Below are 18,295 nucleotides of genomic sequence, written 5' to 3' on the forward strand. Positions count from 1 at the left end.
TAAGGCAGCCCACTTACTGCCACCTGAAGCATGAATGCAGAGTGCAACACTAGAAAGTAATGATTATACTGAGCATTTTATCATCTCAGCTGCTGCCTATGCGGAGCGCAACAGCATGGCAAAGTCATCTGAACTGCTGTGCTGCTCCATGGGCAGTGATGGAGATACTGTATGCTGTTTGAGGAAAGACTAAGGGCATAATTCATCAATATGTCTGCCCCAGAATTCTGGGGTAAAATACTTGAGTGACATTTGATGTTTTTATACCAGTCCTGGGCAGCTCTTCCTAAGTGGGTGAAGATGGCTTGGGATGGGGCCTGTCAATGTTTGTGCTGACAATCCTATCAAGATTTGTACCCCCTTGGTTGCGTAAATGGCACCAGAAATGTACACCAGCCCCTCGTTGGTGTAATTTGTTGGATGTGCGCCTGTTAATGAAATTGGTGCATCTTACCCCAGCACAGCCTTAATAACGCAGGCCCTAAGAGTGCTGAATGGGGCAGCGGGCACACACAGAATTGATAGGCAGAGAAGCAATTGATTGCTGTGCATTGTATTGCAGACTGTGCATTCAGGCTGTAGAGCAAGAGGACCGAGATGATTACTAATGTGGGTAGCGAGGTGTTGGGCCGTGGAGGAGACAACATTTCGTGCTTATGTTCCTCTTAGAGGAACGGACAAATGTAATTCATCAGCATAAAGAATCCATAGCACGAAAGCACAGGGGCCCCACTGCTTATTATGGGGTCAGACTGGAATTTCTTTTGTGGCAGTTTTCAGAATGGAAAAAAAAAAGTTTTGAATTCAGAACTATTTCTTCATTTCTAAAAAACGGAACGGAAAAAGACCCCATAATAATCAATGGGGCCTCCCTTCTCACGTTTGCATAACTCATGTATAATACTTTAGCCGGTGAATTACATTTGTTTTTTTAAACAGAACAGACAAACAGAATGTAGGGAAATGTGAACACAGCCTTAACATTAATTACATTACTATTTTCCTAAAATACAATCCATGTGCTTGTGGAGTAAGAAACTCAAATGCTGGTGTAGGGGACTCAGAGTGTCACCACTCCACGGGTGAGGGGGCACAAAATGCAAGCATTTTAATATATAATGTTACATGAAGTTTTGTAGTGCGTTCCTTGATGACTTAGATAAGCGAGTCTTTTTCTAACTTTCTAATGTATGGACAGATTTTTTTGGGGGGAGGGGTGAGATTAATAGGAATATAGGATCAGTGGTTTATATAAAAGACAGGGAGATCCATATGAAAAATCATATGGGGTCACATTTTTAGTGATGAAATTTCCCATCCAGTTTTTTCCTTTAGGCCGGCGTCACACTTGCGAGTTTTACGGACGTAAGAGCGCAGAAACTACGTCCGTAAAACTCGCATTACATACGGCACAATTATTCTCAATGGGGCTGCTCCTATCAGCCGTATATTACGGATCCGTAATATACGGCTTTCTATGGCCGTACAAAATCGCAGCATGCTGCGTTTGTCAGCGTATTGCGCAAAAAAATCGCCAATGAAAGTCTATGGGGGCGAGAAAAATACGGATTCCACACGGACCAGCAGTGTGACTTGCGAGAAATACGCAGCGGTGTTAGTGAAAAGTCGGTAATTCAATTGCCGGCTTTTCATTTCTCCTGCACAAACCCGACAGGATATGAGACATGGTTTACATGCAGTAAACCATCTCATATCCCCATTTTTTTTGCATATTCCACACTACTAATTTTAGTAGTGTGTATGTGCAAAATTTCAGCGCTGTAGCTGCTAAAATAAAGGGTTAAATGGCGGAAAAAATTGGCGTGGGCTCCCGCGCAATTTTCTCCGCCAGAATGGTAAAGCCAGTGACTGAGGGCAGATATTAATAGCCAGGAGAGGGTCCATGGTTATTGGCCCCCCCGTGGCTAAAAACATCTGCCCCCAGCCACCCCAGAAAAGGCACATCTGGAAGATGCGCCTATTCTGGCACTTGGCCACTCTCTCCCCACTCCCTGTAGCGGTGGGATATGGGGTAATGAAGGGTTAATGCCACCTTGCTATTGTAAGGTGACATTAAGCCAGATTAATAATGGAGAGGCGTCAATTATGACACCTATCCATTATTAATCCAATTGTATGAAAAGGTTAGAAAACACACACACACATGATTTAAAAGTATTTTAATGAAATAAACACAGCGGTTGTTTTAATAATTTATTGCTCTCTCAATCCATCAGCAACACCCTCGCTTGGAAAAATAATAAATGCACAAGATACATACCTTCTGATGTCCTATCACGTCCAACGAGGTAATCCATCTGAAGGGGTTAACTAATATTACAGGCACGAGCTGCGATAAACCACTCGCTCGTGCCTGTAATCCCCGGGTGCTGAAAGGAAAGCAGTGATCTATACTTACATTGAGTCGCGGTGATGCGCCCCTGCTGGATGTTCTCATGAACTGCAGCCTGGGAACTTTTTCCCACGCTCCAGGTCATATGAGGACATCCACCAGGGGGCGCATCACCGCGACTGAAGGAAATGTAGGTCAATGACCTACATTTCCTTCATTCGCCGGGGATTACAGGCACGGAGCACAGCTGCATTTGCAGGGCTCCTGCCTGTAAAATATTTTAACCCCTTCAGATGGATTTACCTCGTGGGACGTGACGGTTCAGCTGAGGGTATGTATCTTGTGCGTTTATTATTTTTCCAAGCGAGGGTGTTGCTGATGGATTGAGAGAGCAATAAATTATTAAAACAACCGCTGTGTTTATTTCATTAAAATACTTTTAAATCATGTGTGTGTGTGTTTTCTAACCCTTTCATACAATTGGATTAATAATGGATAGGTGTCATAATTGACGCCTCTCCATTATTAATCTGGCTTAATGTCACCTTACAATAGCAAGGTGACATTAACCCTTCATTACCCCATATCCCACCGCTACAGGGGAGTGGGAAGAGAGTGGCCAAGTGCCAGAATAGGCGCATCTGTCAGATGTGCCTTTTCTGGGGTGGCTGATGTTTTTAGCCACGGGGGGGCCAATAACCATGGACCCTCTCCTGGCTATTAATATCTGCCCTCAGTCACTGGCTTTACCATTCTGGCGGAGAAAATTGCGCGGGAGCCCACGCCAATTTTTTCCGCGATTTAACCCTTTATTTTAGCAGCTACAGCGCTGAAATTTTGCACATACACACTACTAACATTAGTAGTGTGGAATATGCAAAAAAAAGGGGATATGAGATGGTTTACTGTATGTAAACCATGTCTCATATCCTGTCGGGTTTAGGCAGGAGAAATGAAAAGCCGGCAATTGAATTCCCGACTTTTCACAGATATCGCGCTGAATGAAATCTAAATACAGAATATATAAATATATATATGTGTCTCAATGACATATATATATATATATATATATATACTGTATATATGTTTTCCCGAACATTTGAGCACATAAATCCATTAGATGTCGGTTTTGCAAGCCTGCGCGAAAATCTCGCAGTACGGATGCCATACGGATTACATACGGAGGATGCCATGCGCAAAATACGCTGACACACCCTGACTACGGATCAATATTTTGGGAACATTTCTCCGTATTACGGCCGTAGTACGGACGTATAATACGTGGTGTATTGTCTTACGCCAAGTGTGACCCCAGCCTTAGAGATAAGAGGTTTTTTTTGTTAAGATTCTTACTACGTAAAAGTAAAGGACGTGTGTCTATAACTACCATATCCTTTAGGGCTCATTTCCACATGCGAGGCACACGTCCGTATCTCGCATGTGGAAACCCAGCTCTGGCGCCGGCACTTTGGAGCGGAGCTGTGCAGCTCCATGTGTTCCTATGCGGCCGCACGCTCCGCTCTGGAGTGCCGGCTCCACAGCTTGGTTTCCACATGCGAGATACGGACGTGTGCCTCGCATGTGGAAATGAGCCCTTCGGGAGAGGTTACTCCAGACCGTTCCCAAAGATGGGAGCCGTACCTTCAGAGCCTTTATCATTAGAAAATGTCTTCAGCTCAAATTTCCACTTGTATTATTTAATTTGGAAGCCTAAAATTTTGACCTTAAACTTAGAAAACTGGTCTTGGCGTCCAATTCTTACAAAAAAAAAAAAAATGAAGAAAAAAATATTTTTTAAATCATTTTAATATTTTATTTTTATTACATTCATTCTTGTACCTTTATTTTGTAATTCTATTTATTGCCCATTTGTCCATAACCCAAAGCTGACTTCTGATTTTCCTTTAAATTTACATTTTTTTATTTAGTAAGAAGAGACAAAGGGAAGGAGGAGCAGCAAGGAGACAGTCACTAAACAATCTGCTTAGGCTACTTTCACACTAGCGTTTTTTTGCATACGTCGCAATGCGTCGTTTTGACGAAAAAACGCATCCTGCAAAGTCGTCTGCAGGATGCATTTTTTCCCCATAGACTAACATTAGTGACGCATTGCGACGTATTGACACACGTCGCATCCGTCGTGCGACGGTTGCGTCGTGTTGTGGCGGACCGCCGGCCGCAAAAAACGTTACATGTAACTTTTTTTGTGCCGACGGTCCGCCATTTCCAACCGCGCATGCGCGGCCGGAACTCTGCCCCCACCTCCCCGCACCTCACAATGGGGCAGCGGATGCGTGGAAAAACAGCATCCACTGCCCCCGTTGTGCGGCGCTTGCACAGTATGCGTCGGTACGTCGGGCCGACGCAGCGCTACGGCCCTGTACCGACGCTAGTGTGAAAGTAGCCTTACTTTGTCACACCACCATTGCGCAGCAGAAAAAAAAAACTGCTTCCGAGATCCTAATTCTTAGATTACACCTATTCAGCACAGGCTTTTAAGGTATCTCACTGGACCAGCAAATGGAAAGTGAACAATAAAAGTTTTCTAAGGAGACGAGTTCCCAATTGTGCGACCATGTTATTACATGTAGACGCGTGCTATTCTCGTGTTACTGGAGTCACTCACCTTTCCCAGATAATGACAGAATGATGATGCAGGTAAGTGCTTATCTCTAATGTAAGTGTATAAGTCACATGAGTAGACAATTTGTACAAGAAGCCTTCAGTCATCTTCTGATTATGTAGAATAAACAGCGAGTTCCCCCTAGAAATGGATCAATAAGCCATTACAGCTATCTCCGGCTCCTCAGAGACAAATCTTACCTTATACAGCAATGCATCTTTGTCTCAGGAGTCTAAGAAAGTAGAGTTTTGGAAATAACTATGACTAAAATAGAAGTCTGGGAGAGATTTTTAGCAAAATAAAAAAGTATTTTTGAGAGGTAAGTGGGCTTTACTATATCCAGTGGTACCCCTCCGCAAGACCATCTTAAGCAGCTAAGTTCAGGATCGGGTGATGTAAAGTGGACCTGTATCTATGTCAGAAGTGACTAGTTTTTACCTCTTTTTTATTACCTCTGCTCCACTGATAAGTCTGCTTTTTCTTTTTTTTTTAAATCCAATATACGGTTCCAGAGATATGGACCTTTTTATTTGGTGATAATTTTTAGGCTCTTTTTAAGAGGGCGTGGCTTACAGGGTAATTAAGCAGCACAGCCTAATGGCACGCCCCTTAGTAAAGACAATACAAATTACTTGTAAATAAAAAAGCTCATAGCTCCTGAACCGTGTGCTGAATTTTTTTTTTAAAAGAGAAGAGCAGAATACTCAGCAGTGCAATGGGAATAAAATAAGAGTGAAAAATGGACATTTTGGACCTGGTGACGGGTCCACTTTAAGTGATCTGCAGCGAGTTTTCTGTGAGCGCTCTTTCAATCTCCCCTTTTATCGTCTAAGAACTTCATCCATGAGTTTAGAGTCACCTCGGCTACTGGGCTAATAGGTTTATCCCAAATAACAGGGTTTGACATGCTCATTTGATATGCTCTGAGCTGCAGAAAATGGAGAGGAAATTCTAAGATATCCTGAAATAAACTTGTTACCCAGCAGTTGGCATTGCTATATCTGGATCCCCAGGACCATGGATAATTCAAGCACAATGGGACAGGAGAAGTCACATATCCAAACACTGAATACGCCTCAGTGCATGGGCAAGAGCGGGGAGTGAGTGCAATTCACCAGCAAAAGTAAAGGAGATAGCAGGCCAATGATCATATAAAGGTTGGATCTGCTGCTGTGCTTTTGCTCATGTACAAAGCCTACATAAGCTCTTACTTCTTTTTATGTAGACGTAATGGACCCAATTCGTCAATAAGACCAGAGCAACAATCAACAGCTCAGTGACAGTACCAGATGGCAGGAATCCACTGATAATCGTCACATTTGTATCTGCCATTCTGCTATCCTGTAATCCCATCATAATCATTTACCTACCGCAGAATATTGGAAACTTGTCTGAAGCCTCGCAGTTTGCTCTCAATGGCCGCTGGTCAGTGATATTGCGGGACACACATATTCTGATAGTTGCATGGACCGATCCGTATCACCTCCCCTTTTAAAAGATCTAAATAAAAATAGAGGTGATTAGTCAGTGGTCCTCCTGCCGTATGATCCTCACTGTACAGTGTAGTATACAACGGAGCTGCATTAGTCATTAGATTATGTAACGAGAGTTCAATCATAAATTAATTACATTTCCTAAAAAGATTGAAAAATTATGTTTATCGAGTACAGAAACTGACTTTACATCATCTTTAAAAAAAATAACATTTTCCCATTTTGCTAGCTGTGTCAGACTTACAAATAAGATGAAGTGATTGCGCTGTATTTTGGCCAAAATTGACTTTTCAACCCATGTGTTTGGTGCACCCTCGCCATTGTTGAGCAGTTCAGTGCACCTCCCCACCTAATTTCCATCGCTCTCTAGATGGAAAACAAATAATTGGGAAGGTGCGCTGAACTGAATGACCACGCCAATCGTGCACCAGTTTGAACAGTCAGTTTAGGTTGACGGACTCCCTTAAAAGGGACTTGAGATTGAAAAAAATCTCCATTTTTTTTCCAGAAACAGTGTCACCATTATTCATGGGCTGTGTCTGGTGCTGCAGCTCTATATATACAGTACATTAAAGGACCATTATACCCCAAACTACATAAAAGAGGTAAACTGGAGAAAATCTACAAGATTTTCTACACATTTCTGTAAGATTTCTTGTAGAAATTCTGCAAAGAACACAGAGGTTTATTTTCTGGTTACATGTTCCATTTTCAGCTTGTGAATGATGGCACAATCGGCAAGGTTTAATGATCTTTGTGCCCTGCTGTAGACATGGCAAAGGGGAGAGGCTCCTGCTGCAGCCATTGTGTCTTACAGTCAGACAAAAGAGAGTGAAGAGGAGACATGGCTGATTTTTTTGGGAAACAGACACGATTTCTTTACATTTGTCTCAGTTTTCAATGCAATAGAAGACAAAATAGTATGAAAGAAAAGGAATCCATTAAGAAAGGAGGTGCTGGGGCTGGTATATTTTTTTTGATGCGTTCTTCATTCATGTAATTTCCTTTTGATAAGTTATCGGTTTGACATCAGTGGACATCCGTCACCCTGAACCCTCCCCGATCAGCTGCAGGCAGCTCTGGTGGCCAGGTGTAAACACTGGACATAGTTTCACAGCTCGGAGAACCCCTTTAAGGCCACGTTCACACTTTTGGTCTTTGATGAGTTTTTTACCTCAGCATTTGTAAGCCAAAACCAGGAGTGGAACAATCAGAAGAAAAATATAATAGAAACACGTCACCACTTCTGTATTTATCACCCACTCCTGGTTTTGGCTTACAAATATTGAGGTCAAATACTGACCAAATACTGAACGTGTGAAGTGGCCTAAGGGGCATGCTGACAATGAAAGGCCTGAGAGACCCAAGTAATTGGTTGTAAAAAAAATGTAAAACCACTGTTTGGATTATCTGTTTGATCGTCTATTAATCTTTATTGGTACATTCATGAGTAATTTCAATATATGTTATGCCATCCATTTCCTCTAAGACTGTACTCAGAGATATTTGCCTAAATTCTCACCATGTTACTAATCCATGTCCGGTGTATATGTCAGGAAAGTATCCTACAGTATGTCTGGACATGAGCAGACATTAACCCCTTAATGACCGCCAATACGTCTTTTAACTGACGTGAGATATAAGAGAATATCCTCCCCATACAGGTGACAATCCAGCAGCTGTCGGCTGTCCACTATAGCTGACAACTTGCTGTATCAGCCACGATCAGTGTTTGCACCATCCAAATCTGTTTAACCCCTTAGATGCTGCTGTCGATAGTGACTACATCATTATAAATGGTTAATAGAGTGTGGGGGCTTCCTCTTTATCCAAATTGGTGCCCTCAGATCATGTTTGTGTGGTCCTGATGTTTGCGATGGCAATTCACGACCAATTAGTGGCCTTAGAGTCTGACAGCTGTAGTAATCTGTTCAGAAGTTACTGACATTTAGGTGGTAAAAATACACATTTTCATTTCTGTTATACCACTTTGCATTAATTCCTGTAAAGCACCTGAAGGGTTAATAAACTACCTGACAGCAGTTTTCGATATGTCAGGGGGTGCTGTTTTTAAAATGGTATCACGTTTGGGGGTTTCCCAATATATAGGACCCCTAAAGTCACTTCAAACCTGGATAAGTCCCTAATGAAATAAATTTTGTAAATATCCTTGAAAAAATGAAAAATTACTGCTACCAAAATAAAACAACATGTTACAGATGGTGCTGATGTACAGCAGGCATGTGGGAAATGTTATTTATTAAAGGTTTGCTGTGGTATGACCATCTGGATTAAAGGGATAATCATTCAAATTCTAAAAATTGCTAATTTTTTAACATTTTTCTCACATTTTTGATATTTTTTATAAATAAACACAAAACATATTGACCTAACTTTACCATTATCATATAGTATAATGTGTCACGAAAAAACAATCTCAAAATCACTGGGATGTGTTGAAGCCTTGCAGAGTTATTACCACATAAAGTGCCACTGGTCAGATTTAAAAAATTTGGCTCCGTCACTAAGGGGTAAATGGCCCATGTGATTCCCTGTGCTCTTGTAGTAGCTGTACCCAGTGTAGGTTATGATCCTGTAGCCATACAGTCATATGAAAAAGTTTGGGCACCCCTATTAATCTTAAGCCTAATGTTTTATAAAAAAAAAATTTTTTTGCAACAGCTATTTCAGTTTCATATATCTAATAACTGTTGGACACAGTAATGTTTCTGCCTTGAAATGAGGAATATTGTACTAACAGAAAATGTGCAATCTGCATTCAAACAAAATTTGACAGGTGCATAAGTATGGGCACCCTTATCATTTTCTTGTTTTAAATACTCCTACCTACTTTTTACTGACTTACTAAAGCACTTTTTTTGGTTTTGTAACCTCATTGAGCTTTGAACTTCATAGCTAGGTGTATGCAATCATGAGAAAAGCTACTTAAAGTGGCCACTTGCAAGTTGTTCTCCTGTTTGAATCTCCTCCGAAGAGTGGCATCATGGGCTCCTCAAAATAACTGTCAAATGATCTGAAAACAAAGACAGTTGACACCATCTGCAGCAAGTTGATGCTGCAGCTCTCTGGAGATGGTCTGAGGATTGTCCTTGACTGATCTCACCATTCTTCTTCTCTGCCTTTCTGATGTTTTTCTTGGCCTGCCACTTCTGGCCTTAACAAGAACTGTACCTGTGTTCTTCCATTTCCTTACTATGTTCCTCACAGTGGAAATTGACAGGTTAAACCTCTGAGACAGCTTTTTGTATCCTTCCCCTGAACAACTATGTTGAATAATCTTTGTTTTCAGATCATTTGACAGTTGTTTTGAGGAGCCCATGATGCCACTCTTCAGAGGAGATTCAAACAGGAGAACAACTTGCAAGTGGCCACTTTAAGTAGCTTTTCTCATGATTGCATACACCTAGCTGTGAAGTTCAAAGCTCAATGAGGTTACAAAACAAAAAAAAAGTGCTTTAGTAAGTCAGTAAAAAGTAGGTAGGAGTATTTAAAACAAGAAAATGATAAGGGTGCCCATACTTATGCTCCTGTCAAATTTTGTTTGAATGCAGATTGCACATTTTCTGTTAGTACAATAAACCTCATTTCAAGGCAGAAACATTACTGTGTCCAACAGTTATTAGATATATAAAACTGAAATAGCTGTTGCAAAAAAAATAATTTTTATAAAACATTAAGCTCAAGATTAATAGGGGTGCCCAAACTTTTTCATATGACTATAACTGTATAAAAAGTGCCATAGACTACGCTGCTCACTAGGACGACATGCAGCCAAAAAATGTTATAATACAGATTATTTAATGTTAGGGAATGGTAGATGTAGTGTCCTACATCGGGGTTGATTTTTGGCTGCTGTAAAGAAACTTACAGAAGTTTGCGGTGCTTGGCAAGAAAAGATGCATGTGGACTATGTATGGTAAGGAAACGTTTTTGGACATTCTTTTTCAAGTATATCTGTCAGTGTGATAGATTCTTTTATTGTACTAGCACCTGCTAGTTTGTATTTTTTGTACTTCTGAAAGACACCATCATTTTACTACATAGTGTACTGGAAAATGGGAAAATAATTCCAAATGCAGTGAAATTTTGAAAGAAAATACAATTCTGGGAAAGTTTTTTGGGAATTGTTTTTACGGTGTACATTTTGTGGTAAAAATAACCATGCAATATCATTCTCCTTGTAATGCAGTGACGGACAGGAGGCAGAGCAAGGGTTAACAATTTTACTTTAACAGGGGGATACTCGACGCAGGGAGGCAAACAGTTTAAATGGGAAAATAAGCAGTTAAATGGCAGAATGAATGGTTCAATGTCTATAGGATATGCTGGGTTGAAAACCAGTAGATTCGGTAATGGCAGTTTCTTTATACACTTATCGTGTCAGAAGTTTCACCGACTGTAGATGCTGCTTGAAAGTCAGTATCGCCGACAACAGCTGGTGGGGCTTGTCCAAGAAGGTCCTGCTGGTAATGGTGGTGTCATGATTCTCAATGGCGAGAGAACATAGCCCAGCATATATGAGAACTAGCTCTTGGAAGATGGAAACTATACTGACCATGAACTAAACCTGCCGCACAACTAGAAGTGGCCGGGTAGCATGCCTACGTTTTTTTATCCCTAGATGCCCAGCGCCAGCCGGAGAACTACCTAATCCTAGCAGAGGAAAAGACAGTCCTGGCTCACCTCTAGAGAAATTTTCCCAAAAGGCAGACAGAGGCCCCCACATATATTGGCGGTGATTTAAGATGAAATGACAAACGTAGTATGAAAATAGGTTTAGCAAAATCGAGGTCCGCTTACTAGATAGCATGAAGACAGAAAGGGCACTTTCATGGTCAGCAGAAAACCCTATCAAAACACCATCCAGAAATTACTTTAAGACTCTAGCATTAACTCATAACACCAGAGTGGCAATTTCCGCTCACAAGAGCTTTCCAGACACAGTAACGAAACAGCAGCTGTGAACAGGAACAAAATGCAAAAACACACAAGGACAAAAGTCCAACTTAGCTGGGAGTTGTCTAGTAGCAGGAACATGCACAGAAAGGCTACTGATTACATTGTTGACCGGCATGAAACTGACAGAGGAGCAAGGTTATATAGCGACTCCCACATCCTGATAGGAGCAGGTGAACAGAGGGGATGATGCACACAAGTTAAATTCCACAAGTGGCCACAGGGGGAGCCCAGAATCCAATTTCACAACAGTACCCCCCCCTCAAGGAGGGGGCACCGAACCCTCACCAGAACCACCAGGGCGATCAGGATGAGCCCTATGAAAGGCACGGACAAGATCGGAGGCATGAACATCAGAGGCAGTCACCCAAGAATTATCCTCCTGACCGTATCCCTTCCATTTGACCAGATACTGGAGTTTCCGTCTGGAAACACGAGAGTCCAAGATCTTTTCCACAACGTACTCCAACTCACCCTCAACCAACACCGGAGCAGGAGGCTCAACGGAAGGCACAGCTGGTACCTCATACCTGCGCAACAATGACCGATGAAAAACATTATGAATCGAAAAGGATGCAGGGAGGTCCAAACGGAAGGACACAGGGTTAAGAATCTCCAATATCTTGTACGGGCCGATGAACCGAGGCTTAAACTTAGGAGAAGAAACCCTCATAGGGACAAAACGAGAAGACAACCACACCAAGTCCCCAACACAAAGCCGAGGACCAACACGACGACGGCGGTTGGCAAAAAGCTGAGTCTTCTCCTGGGACAACTTCAAATTGTCCACCACCTGCCCCCAAATCTGATGCAACCTCTCCACCACAGCATCCACTCCAGGACAATCCGAAGATTCCACTTGACCGGAGGAAAATCGAGGATGAAACCCCGAATTACAGAAAAACGGGGACACCAAGGTGGCAGAGCTGGCCCGATTATTGAGGGCGAACTCCGCCAAAGGCAAAAAAGCAACCCAATCATCCTGATCCGCAGACACAAAACACCTCAAATATGTCTCCAAGGTCTGATTAGTCCGCTCGGTCTGGCCATTAGTCTGAGGATGGAAAGCAGACGAAAAAGACAAATCTATGCCCATCCTAGCACAGAATGCCCGCCAAAATCTAGACACGAATTGGGTCCCTCTGTCAGAAACGATATTCTCCGGAATACCATGCAAACGAACAACATTTTGAAAAAACAGAGGAACCAACTCGGAAGAAGAAGGCAACTTAGGCAAGGGAACCAGATGGACCATCTTAGAGAAACGGTCACACACCACCCAGATGACAGACATCTTCTGAGAAACAGGCAGATCCGAAATAAAATCCATCGAGATGTGCGTCCAAGGCCTCTTCGGGATAGGCAAGGGTAACAACAATCCACTAGCCCGAGAACAACAAGGCTTGGCCCGAGCACAAACGTCACAAGACTGCACAAAGCCTCGCACATCTCGTGACAGGGAAGGCCACCAGAAGGACCTTGCCACCAAATCCCTGGTACCAAAGATTCCAGGATGACCTGCCAACGCAGAAGAATGAACCTCAGAGATGACTCTACTGGTCCAATCATCAGGAACAAACAGTCTACCAGGTGGGCAACGATCAGGTCTATCCGCCTGAAACTCCTGCAAGGCCCGCCGCAGGTCTGGAGAAACGGCAGACAATATCACTCCATCTTTAAGGATACCTGTGGGCTCAGAATTACCAGGGGAGTCAGGCTCAAAACTCCTAGAAAGGGCATCCGCCTTAACATTCTTAGAACCCGGTAGGTAAGACACCACAAAATTAAACCGAGAGAAAAACAACGACCAGCGCGCTTGTCTAGGATTCAGGCGCCTGGCAGACTCAAGGTAAATTAAATTTTTGTGGTCAGTCAATACCACCACCTGATGTCTGGCCCCCTCAAGCCAGTGACGCCACTCCTCAAAAGCCCACTTCATGGCCAAAAGCTCCCGATTCCCAATATCATAATTCCGCTCAGCGGGTGAAAATTTACGGGAAGAAAAAGCACAAGGTCTCATCACGGAGCAGTCGGAACTTCTCTGCGACAACACCGCCCCAGCTCCGATTTCAGAAGCGTCGACCTCAACCTGAAAAGGAAGAGCAACATCAGGCTGACGCAACACTGGGGCGGAAGAAAAGCGGCGCTTGAGCTCCCGAAAGGCCTCCACAGCATCAGGGGACCAATCAGCAACATCAGCACCCTTCTTAGTCAAATCAGTCAATGGTTTTACAACATCAGAAAAACCAGCAATAAATCGACGATAAAAGTTAGCAAAGCCCAAAAATTTCTGAAGACTCTTAAGAGAAGAGGGTTGCGTCCAATCACCAATAGCCTGAACCTTGACAGGATCCATCTCGATGGAAGAGGGGGAAAAAATGTATCCCAAGAAGGAAATCTTCTGAACCCCAAAAACACACTTAGAACCCTTCACACACAAGGAATTAGACCGCAAAACCTGAAAAACCCTCCTGACCTGCTGGACATGAGAGTCCCAGTCATCCGAAAAAATCAGAATATCATCCAGATACACAATCATAAATTTATCCAAATAATCGCGGAAAATGTCATGCATAAAGGACTGGAAGACTGAAGGGGCATTTGAAAGACCAAAAGGCATCACCAAATACTCAAAATGGCCCTCGGGCGTATTAAATGCGGTTTTCCACTCATCCCCCTGCTTGATTCGCACCAAATTATACGCCCCACGGAGATCAATCTTAGAGAACCACTTGGCCCCCTTTATACGAGCAAACAAATCAGTAAGCAGTGGTAACGGATATTGATATTTAACAGTGATTTTATTCAAAAGTCGATAATCAATACACGGCCTCAAAGAGCCGTCTTTTTTAGACACAAAGAAAAAACCGGCTCCTAAGGGAGATGACGAAGGACGAATATGTCCCTTTTCCAAGGACTCCTTTATATATTCTCGCATAGCAGCGTGTTCAGGCACAGACAGATTAAATAAACGACCCTTAGGGTATTTACTACCCGGGATCAAGTCTATGGCACAATCGCACTCCCGGTGCGGAGGTAGTGAACCAACCTTGGGTTCTTCAAAAACGTCACGAAAGTCAGACAAGAATTCAGGAATCTCAGAGGGAATAGATGATGAAATGGAAACCAAAGGTACGTCCCCATGAGTTCCTTTACATCCCCAGCTTAACACAGACATAGCTCTCCAGTCGAGGACTGGGTTATGAGATTGCAGCCATGGCAATCCCAGCACCAAAACATCATGTAGATTATACAGCACCAGAAAGCGAATAACCTCCTGGTGATCCGGATTAACACGCATAGTCACTTGTGTCCAGTATTGTGGTTTATTACTAGCCAATGGGGTGGAGTCAATCCCTTTCAGAGGTATCGGAGCCTCCAATGGCTCCAAATCATACCCACAGCGTTTGGCAAAGGACCAATCCATAAGACTCAAAGCAGCGCCAGAGTCGACATAGGCGTCCGCGGTAATAGATGACAAAGAACAAATCAGGGTCACAGATAGAATAAACTTAGACTGTAAAGTGCTAATTGAAACAGACTTGTCAGGCTTCTTAGTACGCTTAAAGCATGCTGATATAACATGAGTTGAATCACCACAATAGAAGCACAACCCATTTTTTCGTCTAAAATTCTGCCGCTCGCTTCTGGACAGAATTCTATCACATTGCATATTTTCTGGCGTTTTCTCAGTAGACACCGCCAAATGGTGCACAGGTTTGCGCTCCCGCAGACGCCTATCGATCTGAATAGCCATCGTCATGGACTCATTCAGACTCGCAGGCACAGGGAACCCCACCATAACATCCTTAATGGCATCAGAGAGACCTTCTCTGAAAATCGCCGCCAGGGCGCACTCATTCCACTGAGTAAGCACAGACCATTTGCGGAATTTTTGGCAGTATATTTCAGCTTCATCTTGCCCCTGAGACAAGGACATCAAGGCCTTTTCCGCCTGAAGCTCTAAATGAGGTTCCTCATAAAGCAACCCCAAGGCCAGAAAAAACGCATCCACATTGAGCAACGCAGGATCCCCTGGTGCCAATGCAAAAGCCCAGTCTTGAGGGTCGCCCCGGAGCAAGGAAATTACAATCCTGACCTGCTGTGCAGGGTCTCCGGCAGAGCGAGACTTCAGGGACAAAAACAATTTGCAATTATTTTTAAAATTTTGAAAGTGAGATCTATTCCCCGAGAAGAATTCAGGCAAAGGAATTCTAGGCTCAGACATAGGTGCATGAACAACAAAATCTTGCAAATTTTGTACCTTTGTGGCGAGATTATTCAAACCTGTAGCTACACTCTGAAGATCCATTTGAAACAGGTGAACACAGAGCCATTCAAGGATTAGAAGGAGAGGAAGAGAGGAAGGCTGCAGTATAGGCAGACTAGCAAGTGATTCAATTAAGAGCACACTCAGAACTAGAGGGGAAAAAAAAAAAAATTGTAGCAGACTTCCTTTTTCTCTCCTTTCTCAGCCAGTAATTTAACCCTTTTTTGGGCCGGTCAAACTGTCATGATTCTCAATGGCGAGAGAACATAGCCCAGCATATATGAGAACTAGCTCTTGGAAGATGGAAACTATACTGACCATGAACTAAACCTGCCGCACAACTAGAAGTGGCCGGGTAGCATGCCTACGTTTTTTTATCCCTAGATGCCCAGCGCCAGCCGGAGAACTACCTAATCCTAGCAGAGGAAAAGACAGTCCTGGCTCACCTCTAGAGAAATTTTCCCAAAAGGCAGACAGAGGCCCCCACATATATTGGCGGTGATTTAAGATGAAATGACAAACGTAGTATGAAAATAGGTTTAGCAAAATCGAGGTCCGCTTACTAGATAGCATGAAGACAGAAAGGGCACTTTCATGGTCAGCAGAAAACCCTATCAAAACACCATCCAGAAATTACTTTAAGACTCTAGCATTAACTCATAACACCAGAGTGGCAATTTCCGCTCACAAGAGCTTTCCAGACACAGTAACGAAACAGCAGCTGTGAACAGGAACAAATTGCAAAAACACACAAGGACAAAAGTCCAACTTAGCTGGGAGTTGTCTAGTAGCAGGAACATGCACAGAAAGGCTACTGATTACATTGTTGACCGGCATGAAACTGACAGAGGAGCAAGGTTATATAGCGACTCCCACATCCTGATAGGAGCAGGTGAACAGAGGGGATGATGCACACAAGTTAAATTCCACAAGTGGCCACAGGGGGAGCCCAGAATCCAATTTCACAACATGGTGGTCTGTCTTCTGGTGGCAGTGGTCAGTGTCCAGTACCTTCCACTGGGCTCCTAGTCCATAAGTGGCTGTGGCCAATGCAGGCAAGGCCGCAATACTGTCACGGTCCTGGTCAAACGGTGTGGCAACTTCTGGCAATGTAGGTAGCAACAAACAGTCATGCACACTGCCCTGGCTCGCTTAGGTGCAGCGCTCAGCTAAACAGGGCTCCTGGCTCTCTCCCTGTCACTGCGGCAGGCTCTGGCAGTGTCTTGGCTTATGGCCGACCCTGTTTCGTCTCGGCCCGGCTGCGCACCTCGCGGAGCACTCTGTGCACGCACCTTGCCCATCTAACGGCTGGCGGGAAAGATCTAGCGTGGGCCTGCGATATATTGATGCTCGAGGGCTGGAGCACTCACTTTCCCCTGCTGCGCACTGTCTTTTCCCGCCAAGTCTCTCTCTAGGCCACCGAGTCTGTCTGCTGCAGTACGTTGCAGTGCCGCCGGGTCAGGGGCGGAGTGCGCTGCCTGCCTTGCTGCTCGTACGCTGATGGCAGGGGCCTCTCTGCAGCTTCGCGCGCTGTCTACCTCAGCTTCTCGCCAGGTTCCCTCTCTAAACACGCCCCCTCTTCCTGGGTCATGGGGCCTGTCCGGTCCACTATTCCTTCCCCCAGGAAACAGGAGATGCAGCCTCAGCAGTTCTGGACCTGGCTCAATACAGGTACTTGCAGCCTGGTCTTCCTCCTTACATCCTCATCAGTATGATTATGGCAATACTCAACATGTCCAGCTTTCTTATTATTTTAGTGGTGAAAAAAGATATATCTTAGGGTTGTGTCACCACTTTAGGAGACCCATAATTGTTACATTTTTTAGCTGATGGAGCTGTGTAACGGCTTATTTTTTGGAAGGGTGAGATGATGTTTTTATTAGTGCCATTTTGGGATACATGTGGCTTTTTGATTGCTTGTTACAGCATTTTTGTGGAATTGTGGAGACCAAAAAAACGTAATTTTGTCATTCTTAAATTTTTCCGTTTTTGATGATTACCTATCGGGTTAATTGTGTTAATATTTTGATAGATCAGACATTTCTGAAGGCGGCGATACCACAGGGGGGATGGGAGTGAGATGAGTATGTTGCTTTTTTTAAAATTAGTATTTGTATGGGTCATACTGTATATAGGAGGTTATGTGGGAGCTTATACTGTATATAAGGGCTATGTGGGGGACTCATACTGTATATAGTGGTTATGCGGGGGTTTGTACTGTAAATAGGGGGATGTCAGCATACTTAATTCTGCTCAATACTAAGTCATACAATTGATATAAAAAATATTATTAAAATTGAGCAGAATTAATTTCAGCCTATTGGTTCGGCCTTCGCAATATCATGGTCTGTCATGTGGCCCCTTGGGCAAATTAATCTCCCACCCATATAGCGATATGTTATGTATAGTGCTGTACATAAGGGTAAAATTTGCATGATGTGCGCCAGAGCACTTGTGTGTTAGGCCGGGGTCACACTTGTGAGTGCAATTTGAGAAACTTGCACAAGTCTCTAGCATCAATACCCGGCACTGCCGCCGGCACTCAGGACTGAAGTGTGTGGCTGCATGTATTTCTATGC

General features: G+C 43.5%; 1 protein-coding gene across 2 annotated transcripts in view; it reads right to left on the reverse strand.

The window, feature by feature from the left end:
• The window catches only part of CRACD (capping protein inhibiting regulator of actin dynamics), a 231,022-nt gene that overhangs the window by 141,718 nt on the left and 71,009 nt on the right, over positions 1-18,295 (reverse strand). Inside the window, exon 2 of one of the 2 annotated variants that reach the window (XM_077279724.1) lies at positions 6,347-6,476. The exons of the other annotated variant lie outside the window; for it this stretch is intronic. The gene's annotated coding sequence lies outside the window, so the exon portion shown is untranslated. The remainder of the gene's footprint in view (positions 1-6,346; positions 6,477-18,295) is intronic. 2 annotated transcript variants of the gene reach the window in all.

This window comes from Ranitomeya variabilis, chromosome 1 (assembly GCF_051348905.1).
Source record: "Ranitomeya variabilis isolate aRanVar5 chromosome 1, aRanVar5.hap1, whole genome shotgun sequence".
In the NCBI taxonomy this organism is placed as follows: Eukaryota; Metazoa; Chordata; class Amphibia; order Anura; family Dendrobatidae; genus Ranitomeya; species Ranitomeya variabilis.